The sequence below is a fragment of the Phacochoerus africanus genome, chromosome 15 (genome assembly GCF_016906955.1).
Source record: "Phacochoerus africanus isolate WHEZ1 chromosome 15, ROS_Pafr_v1, whole genome shotgun sequence".
In the NCBI taxonomy this organism is placed as follows: domain Eukaryota; kingdom Metazoa; phylum Chordata; class Mammalia; order Artiodactyla; family Suidae; genus Phacochoerus; species Phacochoerus africanus.
The window spans coordinates 4,027,781-4,043,055 of NC_062558.1; the positions used below are offsets into that span (position 1 = coordinate 4,027,781).

Consider the following 15,275-nt stretch of genomic DNA (forward strand, 5'->3'; position numbering starts at 1 on the left):
AGTCCAAAACCTTCCAACAAAGAAAAGTCCAGGAACAGGTGGCTTTACCAGAGAATTCTACTAAACATTTAAAGAAAAATTAATATCAATTCTTCTCAGAGTTCCCACTGTGGCTCAGCAGGCTAAGAACCCGATACCGTGTCCATGAGGATATAGGTTCGATCACTCAGTTAAGGATCTAGCACTGCCACAGCTGTGGCATATGTCGCAGATGTGGCTTCAATCCAGTGTTGCTGTGGTTGTGGTGTAGGCAGGCAGCTGCAGCTCCAATTGGACCCCAGACCGAGAATTTCCATACATGCAATTGTAACCAAAAAAAAAAAAAAAAAAAAACAAAAAAAACACAAAAAAACCCTGCTCAAACTCTTCCAAAACACTGAAGAGGAGAGAATACTTCCTAAATAATTTTATGAGTGCTACATTAATTTATATTAAAATGAGAAAAAGAGACACAACTTAGAATAAATTTACAAGGAGATCCTGCTGAGTAGCTTTGAGAACTTTGTCCAGATACTCATGTTGCAACAGAACAAAGGGTGGGGGAAAAAAAATGTAATTGTAATGTATACATGTAAGGATAACTTGATCCCCTTGTTGTACAGTGAGAAAATAAAAAAAATAAAAATAAAAAAAGAGAGAAAAAGCTACCACAAAAAAAATCACAGACACATAGCCCTCATGAAGACAGATGCAAAAATCCTCAACAAAACATCAGTAAATTGTATCAAAAGCATTTTTAAATAGCTATTTACCATGACCAAATAGCAATGTAAGAGCGTTTCTACATAAGAATATCAGTCATTGTAATGTCACTTAATAGAAGGAGGAAAAAAAAAACACATGATCATCTCAGTTGATGTAGAAAAGGCACTTGACAAAATCCAACACCTTTTCTTGATTTAAAAAAAAAAAAATCCAAGAAATCTGGGAATATAAGGAAAATTCCTCAATATCATATTTACAAAAACTTCCAGCTAACATTATAACCAGTGATGGGAGACTGGAGTCTGTCCCCCAGAATAAAGAGCAAAGGCAAGAATGCCCACTACCTCTGCTGTTATGTAACATTCTACCGGAAGTTCTAACCAGAACTACCAGTCTGCATCCAAAACAGAGAGCCCAAACTGTCTCTTCTGCAGATGAAATCATCCAATAGATAGAGTACCCCAAAGAACCCACAAGAAAGCTATTAGAACTAATAAGTTCAATAAAACTGCAGAACACAAAGTTTGTCTGTTTGTTGTTATGGCCACATCTTCTGCATATGGAAGTTTCTGGACCAGGGACTGAGCACCGAATCCTTCAACTTACTGTGCTCACTAGGGGTCAAACCTATGCCTCCGCAGCAAACAGAAACACTGCAGATGGATTCTTAACACACTGCACCACAGCAGGAACTCCAAACTGGCATATGCACACTGTGGTATATGAAATGACAGGCCAATGGGGACCTGCTGTATAGCACAGGCAAGTCTGTCCAATATTCTGTGGTAGACTATATGGAAAAATAATCTGAAAAAGATGGGATGTGTGTACATATATAACTGAATTACTCTGCTGTACAGCAGAAATTATCGCAACAATAAATCAACTATAATTCAGTAACACTTTCAAAAATGAACAAAAGAAGTGGCAAAGTATACACAAAAATCAGATGTGTTTCTGTACACATCTGCTAGAATTACGCTGTTATTCCAGTAACTACGAAAGGATGTTAAATTGCGTCTTGGGCCATTTTCCGTAAATATTGAAATAACTGTAATTATTGTGGCTCTTTTAATCTATAAACAGTGGCTTACAGTAATAGTTTCTAAATGTTTTATCCTTTTTATTTCTAGGACAATCCTTGTTTTTTTCTTTCTCTTTCATTAGGTATTGAGTCTTAAAAATATGCGGCACACCAGGTCTTTCTCAGCATCTATTTCCAGAGAACCCCACTTGTGACAATGTTGGATTACTGAATTGTATGACGTTTTCAAGCCACCTGGTTATGACATTCTTCAACATCCCTAATCCTACTAGCTTCCAAACGTCTTGCCTTGCATTCCCTCTTCTACCACCGTATAATCTTTCCTATAAGTATAGTCCAGGTTAAACACAACATTTTCCACAAGATCTCTTTTTAGCGCCCCTGAACTTTCTTGTTGCACGGCCTCCAATCTGCTGCCAAAATACTTTGTTGTGATCTGTTAAGTTAGATTTATGAAGGAGTAAAAATCGAATAAAATTTTAATCACCATAAATTTGCTTTCAAGTTTTGAGAGACTAGAGAAAATAGACAGGAGAGTGATTGGACCTAGAGGGGAACAAAGTAAACAATGAATGGTAAATTAGGCATCAAAAGTGGAAAACACACTCGCAGACTAGTGGCCTGTAGTGTCCAAACAAGTCACGCAGCCTAGTGAACTGAGAAAAGCAGGACAAGCAGGCATGGTGTGTTAGAACTAAGAACACATTCACAGTTACATCTCTGAGGATGACCACACCTCCTCATACCTCACTGTAGAAATGCATAGGAAGTGGTGTTCCCATTGTGGCTCAGTGGTAACAAACCTGACTAGTAACCCTGAGGATGAGGGGTTCAATCCCTGGCCTCGCTCAGTGGGTTTAGTATCTGGCATTGTCATGAGCTATGGTGTAGCCTGCAGATGTGGCTCAGATCCTGTGCTGCTGTGGCTGTGGCTTAGGCCGCCACCTGCTGCTCTGATTCAACCTCTACCCAGGGAACCTCCATATGCAACACATACAGCCCTAAAAAGCAAAGCAAAGCAAAAAAAAAAAAAAAAAAAAGAAAAAGAAAAAGAAAGAAAGAAGAAGGAAAGGAAAAAAAAAGTATATGAATTAATGCCCCCGAGTAAAAATGTTGGAGTTCATACTCCCTTTAGGTGCTGATAGGCAGTATAGACACCACGTTATTTCTTCCCAGTGGTATTTCTGTAATACTCCTGATTCCATAATCCATGTGTCACTTCTTTGAGCTTAGCATGGCTCTCACTCTGGGACTCTATCTACACTTTAGCTTGAATTCATTTTGCCAGATGTTTTTAAGAAGAGGCATCACAGGAGATAACATAAGAACATGAAGGGACTGGCCAAGAGCACAAAGGAAGAAAGCTCGGAAGGGGCAGTTGGAATGCACGGCCTTGCAGACTAGAGCCCTACTGATGTCTTCTACTCTACCTTGAGACTTCTCTTTCTGTTAATATTACATTTTACTGTACTTGCTGACATGACCATTTTCTTTAGGAATTATGAAGCAAAAATAACAACAACATCAACAAACACTCCTGTCAAAAAATTTTGGTAATAGAGTTTCATTTGAGCATATAGACCCTATTACCTAATTTTAAACTCTCAGTGAATTCTCTCTGTTCACAGTTGGGTCCTCTCTCTTTGGTCACCTTGTCTTGCATTTCTTCCCAAACCCTATGATTAGTCATCTCGAACACTTTGAATATTGCCTAGTGCACTGATTTATGTTGGCTGTGGTTGATTTCCTCTCCCCACTCTGTGCTTTCTACCTTTCTTTGAGGGATAACTATTCTTTTCATCTGGGAAGCCAGTGCTTAGACCAAAACATGTATGTTCTCCCCTGAAGTGCTTTCTGGGGGTCCCTCAATCAAATCGAATGACCACCTCTTCCAGATGTCCTCAGAACTTCCTGCGACCTCTAGGTTTTCTTGGTACACTGCTTATTTCTATTTTCCCCAGTTCATCTGTTACCATCCCCTCTCCACTTCAGCAGCTAACATGGGGTCATGCATATGGCAGACAATAAAGGGAGGCTAAGGGAATGAGTAAGAAGATAAATGAATACTTACTGATACCAAAGCACACTTCTAAAATGATGTATTTACTGTCCATCAAAATCTCTCTCTCACATTCTCAGTAGACAGGATTTTTTATCTATTTCGGAAAAAGAGAGTGGAATTTCCTCTTAGAAGGTATTTGATCTTTTAATTTGTGTCAAGGCTGCAGAATGTTTTTAGTCCTCTATTATAACAGCATTACCTTGTCATCAACAATAACTCAATTTCAGCTTTCCTGACTCCATAGGAAATACTATTCTAAAGTATTACCTCGTCATCAACAATAACTCAATTTCAGTTTTTCTACGAAAGCTGAAATTGAGTTATTGTTGATGACGAGGTAATACTATTCCAAAATCTTAAAGAAATATAAGTGCAACACAAGCCAGAACTTGGCAAGAACACTAAAATAGCTGTGGATATATTATTTATATACAAGCAAGCAAACAAAGCTCTAATATGGACTTGATAGCTTGGTAAAAGGCTGTGGTGTGCATTATACAGTTACATGATTCAGAGCATGAGTATTTCAGAGCCAACAGACACATTTATTGGAAGTCATGTAATTCTTTTTTTCTCTTTTAGAGAAATAGTAAACTTTATTTTATATATATGAAAATCGTCTTGTGGAAGTCATGTAATTAAGCACTTATTCCTAAATTATCAAGTTGCTACATTAAATTTTTACAATATATTTTCCAACTTTACAATATGTTAATTTTAAGATAGTTAATTCTGCTCTGAAGTTTGCTTATAGTAAGTTTGAGCTCATAGGGTTCTGTGATTGTTCTTAAAAATCACATGAGTGACCAATTAAAAGAAAAAAAAACTTAAAGAAGGGATACTAAAATACATAGGTGGATATACATATATATATATATAAATTCATGTTTATATGTATAGGTGTGTGCATACTAGATTTCTGTGTATGAATTTTCCAGTGTTCTGAAGGCAACAGAGAAGGCATCCAGTTGCTATGACTGTGGGAGCTAGAGAAGGTATCTGAGGTGAGGTGACATTTGCATTAATGAGAAACAATGGAGTTTCTGATGGAAAATACATAAAGCGCCTACTCTCGGTTTTTTATTACATGAAAATAATAAGCATCCCATGAAACAAGAACCATCCATAAACTTAAATGACATTAATTCAGAGAAGAATTAAACAAATACCACAGATCTACAAGGAGTGAGGCTCTGAATTGAGCCCTATAAAAAACAGAACACAGGACCTTTCATGGCTCAGTGGTTAACGAACTCAACCAGTATCCATGAGGACGAGGGTTTGATCCCTGGTCTTGCTCAGTGGGTTAAGGATCTAGTGTTGCTGTGAGCTGTAGCGCAGGTCTCAGATGTGGCTCGGATCCTGCGTTGATGTGGCTGTGGCGTAGGCTGGCAGCTACAGCTCTGATTCGACCCCTAGCCTGGGTACCTCCATATGCCACGGTCATGGCCCTAAAAAGACAAAAAGACAGGAAAAAAAAAACAAACAGGAGTTCCCGTCGTGGCGCAGTGGTTAACGAATCCGACTAGGAACCATGAGGTTGCAGGTTCGGTCCCTGCCCTTGCTCAGTGGGTTAACGATCCGGCGTTGCCGTGAGCTGTGGTGTAGGTTGCAGATGCGGCTCGGATCCCGCGTTGCTGTGGCTCTGGCGTAGGCCAGTGGCTACAGCTCCGATTAGACCCCTAGCCTGGGAACCTCCATATACCGTGGAAGCAGCCCAAAGAAATAGCAAAAAGACAAAAAAAAAAAAACCAGAACATAGACACTAAAAGGAAATTTGAAAGGTATTGCCTTGACATTCCATCTAAAGCTTATATTCAATACAATATCTATGACTCCTGGAGGTGAAAAAAAAAGGGCTTTACTTAAATTCATGCAATAAGGAAGACACTATCTTCTTTTTGGAATGATCTATAATAGTGTTACAAAATAAGAACAACTGTGATGAAATTTGCCTCCAAAAATTGTTATTTTCAGAACTGTCCCTAATTTTATTTTATATTCTTCTGTATCTTAAACACATGCAGCTCTTTAAATTAATAATTACTAGACTTTGTTTCTATATAGTCTACTATGAAGGTCAATTTATTCTAGAAATACTCAATGCCTCTCTTACAATGCAGAACAGATGACTGAACCAAGTGCTAGATATGATCTCTTTCTACATAGCTTTTTGACATTCTTCTATTTGTCTTTCCCCACTAATAGATTTTCTTGTATTTTTGATAACATATTTATGACAAACACAGAGAGATGTATTTTCATTTTAAAAGAGTCATGTTCTGTGCGTCTATATAGGTCCCTAGAAGTTTTAAAAGTCCATTAAAAGCCATTAAATGAATATAAAGGTTTAAGTTAAAATTTTGTGTGTGTGATCGAACATCTAATTCACTGGATGCCATTATTGTGAAGTATCATTAAAACTTTACAAAAAACATTCAAATTACCCAAAGGACCTACATTGCCTCAGGCTTCTTTGAGACACTTAAAAGAAAACATATATAAGGAAAAGTGAAAGGAAAGATGCTTCTTAGGAGAATTCAGTGATCACACAGCTTTATTTGTGATTTAAACATCTTACCATGACCTTCAGAAGACACAGTGGGAGCCTCTACAGTTCAAAACCAAGTTCCTGAAAGGACAGCTCCCATGGAGTGTAATGTGCTTGTCTGCGTAACTGTTGATTACCTTTGGGAACAAAGGCAGTAAAAAAGATTTAAAACTGCACAAAGAATTAAAAAGCAAGAAGTTGAAATCTTTGGGTACAGTATACATGGATTTCTTTTCTCTTTTTGGTCAACAAAAGTCTCCAGGTTTGCTGGAACCATTTGCATAAATATAACTTGGAATACCATTAGGAAAAAACAGCTTTTTAGGCAAGTCACTTAACTCAGACTGGAAGCCTATGGTCAATGTATATACGTGTGTATGTACATACCTAGTTTTGGTAACCAACCAAATGCTCCTTCTCATTAAAGTCTACCCTTTGTAAAATGAAAGCAACTTATTGCCCTCTGAATGTAGTCATAAAGAATTAGTGATAGTATAGTCTTGCTTTGAACAATATTGTGGATTGCCTATTTCTTTTGATGAAAACCCTGTAATATTTAAATCATTTCCACCAGAAATTTCCAAAGCAGTTTCTGAAATAAATGGGTTTTTCCTTTTCATTTCACATACAAACCCATCGACAGGTGATATTTTAGGGGGCAGTTGGTGATGAAATGGAAAGGAAGTCCCCGCTTTCCATAACATGTAGATTCTGTTACCTCCAAACATCTCACCATGAATTTACCAGAGGAAAGCAAAGGGACAAATGGGTCATCATTGGGGGAGGTGGAGAGGGAGGAGTGAGTGAACAAATAATTGTCTCTGAATGGTCTTTGCACTGAAAACATCTTCCTCTCACCTAATACTGTAGAAGCGCTCTCATTTTAGGATAATCATCTGTTCATACAGCCTACTTTCCCCACCACCTGTGAGCTCAAGGGGCAAGAATCAGGCCATCCTTACCATTCAATTCCTCCCACACAACACAACAGAAAGCTGACAGATACCAACTGATGAACACATGATAAGATAATGCTGGCGTGGCAGGAAAGTCTTCGGATGAGACTGCAGCGCCAGTCCACAACTTGACTGCTACATCACGAGAAAGCATAACCAAAAAGCACCCAGCTAAGCCATGTCGGCATACCTGTCCCACAATAAATGTGAAATAATAAAGAGGAAAAGCTTTATTTATTTATTTTTTGGACTGCCCTTGCAGCTAGCAGAAATTCCTGGGCAAGGGATGGAACCTGAGCCACAGCAGTGACCCCTGCATCATTTTGCACTCAATGCCACCTTCGCAGTTATTCTCCTTATAGATAAATGCACATGACTGCTGCATTATGTCTTTAACATAGTTATGGCTGAGCATATTTTATTGAAAATGATACATTTTAATTTTTCATTTAGGCACTACATACACTTAAATAAATACATATGAAATGTACGTGTGTATGAGTATGAGAAATGGTAAAAGAGACGTAAAAGACAGTTATCAATTTGATGATTCTCCACTCTATATTTTTACTTAATTGCCTAATCTGAGACAAGAAAGCTAGGCATTTTACATGTTTCCCTTGCCAGCTGGCCTGATTTAAGTTTTGGCAGTAGTGTCCTCCAAGAGATACTACAGAGGAAAGAAGTTTTCTTCATAATTCCTATATGCTCATTCGCCAGGCTCACAGGAGTATGATACTTTTCCTTACTATTTGTTTTCTCCAGTGCTCAGTGCCTTGGAGTGTGGCTGACAACAGCACTTTTTCTCCAGCTCTTGATTCAGGCAATAGCAGAACATCAGGGAGCCCCAAAGAGCAAAGGACTGTCCCAGTCCAGGTCACTGCTCCCTGGCACTCGCTTCTCAGCTGGATAAGCCACACCAAGCTGGCTACCTCATAGGCTAACCACCTGATCTTTACCGCACAAGTGGCCCAGGGCCACCCTGGCCTGAGCCATACACATATGTATGCTTGGCTTCTGCAGACCAAGGTCAATGTAAATCCAAGATTCAAAAGTGTCGACAGCAGTGCCCCAACTCCCTCTGCATGCTTGCCTACAAGCTTCTGCTCATGTGTCCAGACTGTTATTCCTGCTTTTTCAGTGACAATGGACCAGCTCTAGTGTGGGTCATGGAGTAAACGTCTCTCCATTGATGGTCTATAACCACATCTTATTCAACAAGGTCCAAATCCCACTTCCAAGTTTGTCCTCTCCTTAAGCCCTGAGGTACCCTTAGAGTTCACCTTCCATTTTTAGAGTTGTTTTTCTCTTATAACAGGATAATAATTCCCTATATGCCTCCTGTTTAAATCACTGTCTAATTTCTGTCTCCTGATTGGACCCAACTTGATAGCAAAAGGAGTTTCAGAAGATAAACCATAAAGATGGGATTTGGGAGTTAGTTTGCTCATGCTGTTGGGCTTGGCACAGTGCTGAGCTTCTGTCTAATGGAAGATGAGATGCTAGTAATCCATGGCATATAGTGATTTAAAATTTAATTAATCCACACTAACTACTACTATTAGTTGTGATGAAGTGCCAAATGGAACACGTGCTTTAGGAGCCCAAGTGACTGGTACCCTTGACCATTACAGCAGTGATGACAACTGTGGTATGGGATGAATCATTTTGATTATAGTTAAGTGTTTATATATACAAAGAACAAGATCAGCCTCTCTAATTCTCAGCTCAGATAGTCTGAGAACCACATGGCTTCCATGTCATTTTTTAAAAAATCTCCTACCTATTAGGACCAAAAAACTGATATTACTGTAAATTAAACACAAAATTCAACTGTTTACTGAATTACATAGCAGGTGAATTCATAGCCTTACTGTAGAGTTCCCTCAAGGAGTACTGAGAACAGACATTTCCTTGTTCCTGGTCTCACAGGGAGAACATTCAGTCATTAAGTACGGTGTTACCTGTAGGGTCTTTTGTTGATGTTCTGTATCAGACTGAGGATATTACTTCATATTCATAGGTTTTTAAGTGACTAAGTATTGATTATTCTCAAATGGCTGTTCTGCATCAATTGATATGATCATCCTGTTTTTCTTCTTCGGACAGTTACCATAGTAGATTGCATTGACTGATTTTCAAATATGAAGCTAGCTATGACTTACTAGCATAAAACTAACTTAATAGATTTAGTAGGGTCAAATCAAATCCCAGACCTTACACAAATCATGGAAGACTTTTATAAAAACAAACTAAAAGCACTGAGGAATAATTTGAATTAAAAATAACAAATGACACAGGGACTCCATGAAGGAAGGAGAATTAAAGGATTCTGCCGTAAGGAAACTGAAACAATAAAAATTTGAAAAAAATTTGAAACTTGAATGAGATAATAAAATAAATGTCAGAATAAGAAATGAAGTCTAAAGATAATCACAATGAAATAAAACAGAATTTAAAAGAATAACTGAAAACAGACAAATAAGGGAGTTCCCACTGTGGTGCAAAACAAATCCAACTAGTATCTATGAGGATGCAGGTTCAATCCCTGGCCTCGCTCAGTGGGTTAAGGATTGACGTTGCTATGAGCTGTGGTGTAGGTCACAGATGCAGCTCAGATCCCACGTTGCTATGGCTGTGGTGTAGGCCGGCAGCTGTAGCTCTGATTCCACCCCTAGCCTGGGAACTTACACATGCCACAGAGGTGGCCCTAAAAAGCCAAAAAAAGAAAAAAGAGACAAATAGAAAATTTATAGTCAATAAAATGAAAAACTCAAACGACATTCAAAGAAGAAAATAAAAATAACTGAAACAGAACTGGTGTGGAAAGAGTTAAGAAATTTATCTGACGAGTTCCTGTTGTGACAACAATCCAACTAGTGTCCATGAGGATACGGGTTCAATCCCCGGCCTCACTCAGTGGGTTGGGGATCCGGCACTGCCCTGAACTGTAGGGTAGGTCACAGACAGGGCTCAGATCTTACATTGCGGTGGCTGTGGTGTAGGTTCGCAGCTGCAGCTCCAATTTGACCTTTAGTCTAAGAATTTCCATACGCTGCGAATGTGGCCCTAAAAAGTGGGGGAAAAAAAAGAGGAAAAAAAATTTAGCTGAGAACTAAACCTATATAAAAGAATGGTATGTTAGAATGTTAGAGCTTACAGATGTAATGACTGAAATTAGTGGATGGGTTAAATGAACAGACTAGACAGAATCTGAATCTAATGGACACATCTAGGAAGAATACTGTGTCCAATTCTTCAGAATACATATTCTTTTCATAAATGTACAGAGAACTTATGCGAAAATTGGCCAAATGCTAGGCCATAAATCAAGCTTCTACAATTTCAAAGGAATGAAATCATGGGGTACTTTCTATGACCACAGCGGAGTTAATAAGCTAGAAATCAATAACCAAGTGGCAACTAAAAACACTTTTATGTTTGAAAATTGTGAAATGCCAATCTAAATAATCCAATGGTCAAAGAATAAAATGCAACAGATACTTTTAGATATTACAAGCTAAAGATAATAAAATAATCTACAATCAAGACTTGTGGGATGGCTGAGAAGGACATTTATAGCTTTAAATGTACATCTCTAAAAAGAATTGCTTAAAAGCAACAATCTAAGCAACCATCCATGTAAGCTAGAAAGAGAACAGCTAAACCAAAAGAAAGAAGGGAAAAGTAATAAAGCTGAGGGCAGAAATCAATGCAATAGAAACATACACAAAGTTTTAACATTGCTAAAACGAGTTCTTGGAAAGAGTACAAAATTAATAAACCCAGTGGCACTTTGATAAATTCTTCTTATAATCTGGAAACCTTCTACCAAGGGACATTTTCAGTTCAGAACTTAAAGAAAAAATCCCTACCCCCACACCCTATCATGAGACTCTGCAGTGTCCCTCATTTCATGTTGCTTTCCATTCCAGAACATTTACTTTATTTTATTTTATTTATTTAGTCTTTTTAGGGCCACACCCACGGCATTTGCAAGTTCCCAGGCTAGGGGTCTAATTGGAGCTGTAGCCACTGGCCTAGGCCACAGCCACACCAAATCTGAGTAGCATCTGAGACCTACACCACACCTCACAGCAACTGAGCGAGGCAAGGGCTTGAACCCATAACCTCATGGTTCCTAGTCAGATTTGTTTCCGCTGTGCCATGACAGGAGCTCCCCAGAACATTTATTTTAGAATGTAGCTAATAATGGAAAAAACAAACATGCAACTAATGATTTCTGGGCTTATAAAAAGGCGAGTTAGAATGTTTCATTCCATCAAAATATCCAGTTGTGAGGTCAAAAATCTAATTCATTCATTTAATACTTTCCAGCAGATATCACAGGACTGAAGATATTCTCTTAGTGCAAAACCTCTGTCCAGGACATTTTTTCTTGGTTCTGGTTTCAGCAGCTATGGAGAAAAAGCTCTTTAACTCTCTCCAGTAATTGTGTCACTTAACATAAAGACTCTAACAACAAGAAGTAAGAGAAAACATGAATCAGCATACTGATAATGATAGTATGAAGATACTTCTTGTATTTTCCAAACGTGATAACTGGAATACTGTTCACGTTAGTATGTCTTTCAGAATAAAAAATAACCTTTCTGAAGCCACTTAACTGATAAGAGCAAGAAAAAAATGACCTCCATGTCAACAGGAGCTGTCAACAAACAGATTATTGTTAGTCAAATGGTCAAGCTGGATCATTTGTTTTGTAACTTTACATCTTCTAAGCAACATGGTGGAGAAAGCTGAGGTTACAGTATTTGGAAAGCATAAAAAAACACAAAAACCTTGATCCTGAGGTAGCTACCGCATTTGTTGCATTTGTGACGTTTGAATGCATATGCTACTAAACAAAAAGAATTAGACACACACACATCCACACCCACTTACACAGACACGCACATATATACACATGTATATACACATATAAATAGAAAAGCAAACATACACAGAAACAAATACATAGATATATACACACATACATATCCACTTCCATAATGCCCACTTATAGATATGCACATATTTACACACTTAAACTTACAGATACACCTATACATGCATGGACCTACACACAAACATACATACTACACACACACACACGCCCAATCATGCATACACACTCACTACAATACGTTTGCATATGTCCAAAAAATAATTTTTAAAATTGGAGTTTTGAAAATGTGAAAGCATCCCTAATAAGTGCTACATTAAAACCAAGCAAAATATGTAAATGCTCACTTGGACAAGAGAGCTTTTAGCAAAAGAAACGGTCTTGAAAACACAGTGATTACTATGAACACTGAGTACATCTGTACCCTATAATAGAAAGCCCAAATATTCTCATTAGTAAAGCTGTTCCATTTCAACCCAGCCTCTTTTCCTATTCTGTCTCTACCCAATTCTCTCTTCTCCCCCCCATGATGTTTCAGCCCTGACTTGACAGGAGTAGAAGTTTAATGCTGAAAGTAGCCAGCATTTTATAGGCTACTGATTGCCACTGCTGCGCTATTAGGAGGAATAAAATTAGCTTCATAAACTCTAGCATTCCCCTCTTGTTAATGTCATTCCAGGTGTAGGGAGAGATAAAGAATCCCATGTTGTCATTGTAATGATATTAAAATAGACTACTGAGTATTAATTCACACTTGGAAATGAGAAGACACGGCAGCTAGAAACAAGCTCAAGAAACACTGGAAAACTATTTTTTGGCTATTTCATTCAGCTTCTTTTTGAGGGAGAGGGTGTTGTATGTGGAAATGAGCTGCCTCCCAATCCCATCGTGACATACACAAAGACCATCGCTGACTTGCAGTGACTCTCATCTATGCTGTGCAAGAAACAGATGCAGCATGGAGAGGAGATGGAGCAAAGCACTAGGATGGACCACTCCATCCCACTGGGGAAGCAGCAATCCAAAAAAAAAAAAAGCTTATTTCTCTAATATTCAGCAATTCCTAGCCAGGTGTGTTCTACAACTGAACACTATGAGAAGTGAAGCATTGCCAGGAAAAGCACAAGAGTAGATTCCTCGAGAGAAACCTCCTTGGGCTCAGACACATGTGCATTGTCTTGAGTTATTCTGCATTTATCCACAGAGCACAGAGCAGAACACTGAATAGTTAAAAGATAAAAGGCATCTTATTTTTCACTGAAAGATTCTTAAATTCTACCAGTGCAGCATGGCTAATAAATGGAATAACAAATATAACTTTCAAGTAGTATAATCCTCTTTAATAACCTTGAAAAGCAAAATTCTTTCCTCTCTGGAATTTTAAACAGACGATAGAGTCTTACAATCATTTTTAAATACGTAAATGGACAAAAAATTGATTACCAGCTTTGGTTAAAATAACAGTCTACTCTAAATCTAGGATTAAGTATAGATGAAACTTTGGGGCCTGAATTTTGGAGACTGAATTAAGGTAGAGCAGAAGCAGCAAGCATATGGTGTAGGGATGGTGGAAGTGAGGAATAACAGATACTGGGAGTGCAGAGGAGGAAAAGCCAATACCTGTTTCACCGTCTCCCTCTAGTTCTGCTCCAATATTCCTGGCTTGCATATTAATTACCATTTTGCAACCAAATGACTCATCAATCCCATGACTGCCTCCTTAGCGGATGTTTTGTGCCACTGATCTCTTGTACAACAGAGTAGTGGATAAACTCCACTTAGTGTATAACCTTATTGTATTCTTAGCAGTCCTTCATGCAAATCAGCTTATTAAAAGCTTACAACAAACACAGAATTCAGTAACTGTCCTACAAATTCTAGAAGTAAAAAAAAAAAAAAAAGATGTAGGAGGTGAGTTCCTATTCAATGGGCTAAAGGATCCAGCAGCATAGGCCTGCAGCTGCAACTCCAATTCTAGCCCTAGCCCAGGAACTTCCATATGCCACAGGTGCAGCTGTAAAAAAATTTTTTAAAAAGACGTAGGAGGGATGATTCATAGCCCAATTATTTTTTTAAATACTCTTTCTATAAACATTGTATATATTGGAAAAGATAGAATCATTGCCTTAACCCTTCATTAGTATCTGGCTGTGTCTGCTACAGACTGTACATAAACAGGGACACATGTTACCCAGCCCTCTGCTTTATGGGGGTCATGGGACTCCTGTGTCAACCACATGCTGTCACTTGTGGGGAAACAAGATCACACCACTTCAGCGAGGCCTTAGGGCTGTTGTGTGCCCCTTCCCCTGACAGCTCTAGGTTGATGGAGTGGTCAGAAAGAAGTGTTGATGGATATGTTCTTTAAGGACTGGATTAAATATTTTACCACAGTCACAGTACACATTTGGGGCATAAAAGACATAGCTCAAAACATTAAACATGGAAATAATGGGGACTTTTAGCATTTCCAATCATTGCCAAATTATCCTGATCCTGTCTTCCAATGACAGTCTTATTTCCTTTAGTCTTTGGCTGGATCATATCGTAGTTCTATTTCTTAAATGTTTGAGGGACCTCTATACTGTTTCCCATAATTGCCGTACCAAATGCATCCCCACCAACGGTGTACAAGGGTTGTCTTTTCTCCACACCCTTGCCACTTGGCACTTTAATCCCCAAACATCCCTGCATTGTACATATGCAGTGGAAGTAAGGGCACCAGGGAATGGAGAGAACAGCAATCTCCTTAAGTCAGTGTTGCATCTGGAAAGACACGAGGGGGGTTATGCCTGTCATTATTTTTAAGGGGATGGTAGAATGCTGATCACACACAGGTAGGATGCTTAAAGCAAACCCTGGGTGTGGACTAAAAAGAAAGAGGCACTTGCATGGAATATTCTACCTACTCATAAGGTAGTCCTCTTCCTAACCCAACAGTTCTGCGCTGGTTACATGAAGCAGATTAGCTACCACATGCCTTTCCCTATTTCTCATTAAGCAGAAGCCCTTTCTGTGTGAGAAAGGTCCTAAAGTGAAAGAATTTATTC

The 15,275-nt window shown here is 38.5% G+C and overlaps 1 long non-coding RNA gene across 9 annotated transcripts in view; it reads right to left on the reverse strand.

Annotated features, from left to right (window-relative positions):
* The window catches only part of LOC125116456 (uncharacterized), a 97,802-nt gene that overhangs the window by 7,009 nt on the left and 75,518 nt on the right, over positions 1–15,275 (reverse strand). For all 9 annotated transcript variants that reach the window (XR_007132335.1, XR_007132334.1, XR_007132328.1 and 6 more), the window contains 2 exons: positions 6,394–6,500; positions 3,822–3,906 (listed from right to left, as the gene is read on the reverse strand). This is a non-coding gene — a long non-coding RNA (uncharacterized LOC125116456). The remainder of the gene's footprint in view (positions 1–3,821; positions 3,907–6,393; positions 6,501–15,275) is intronic.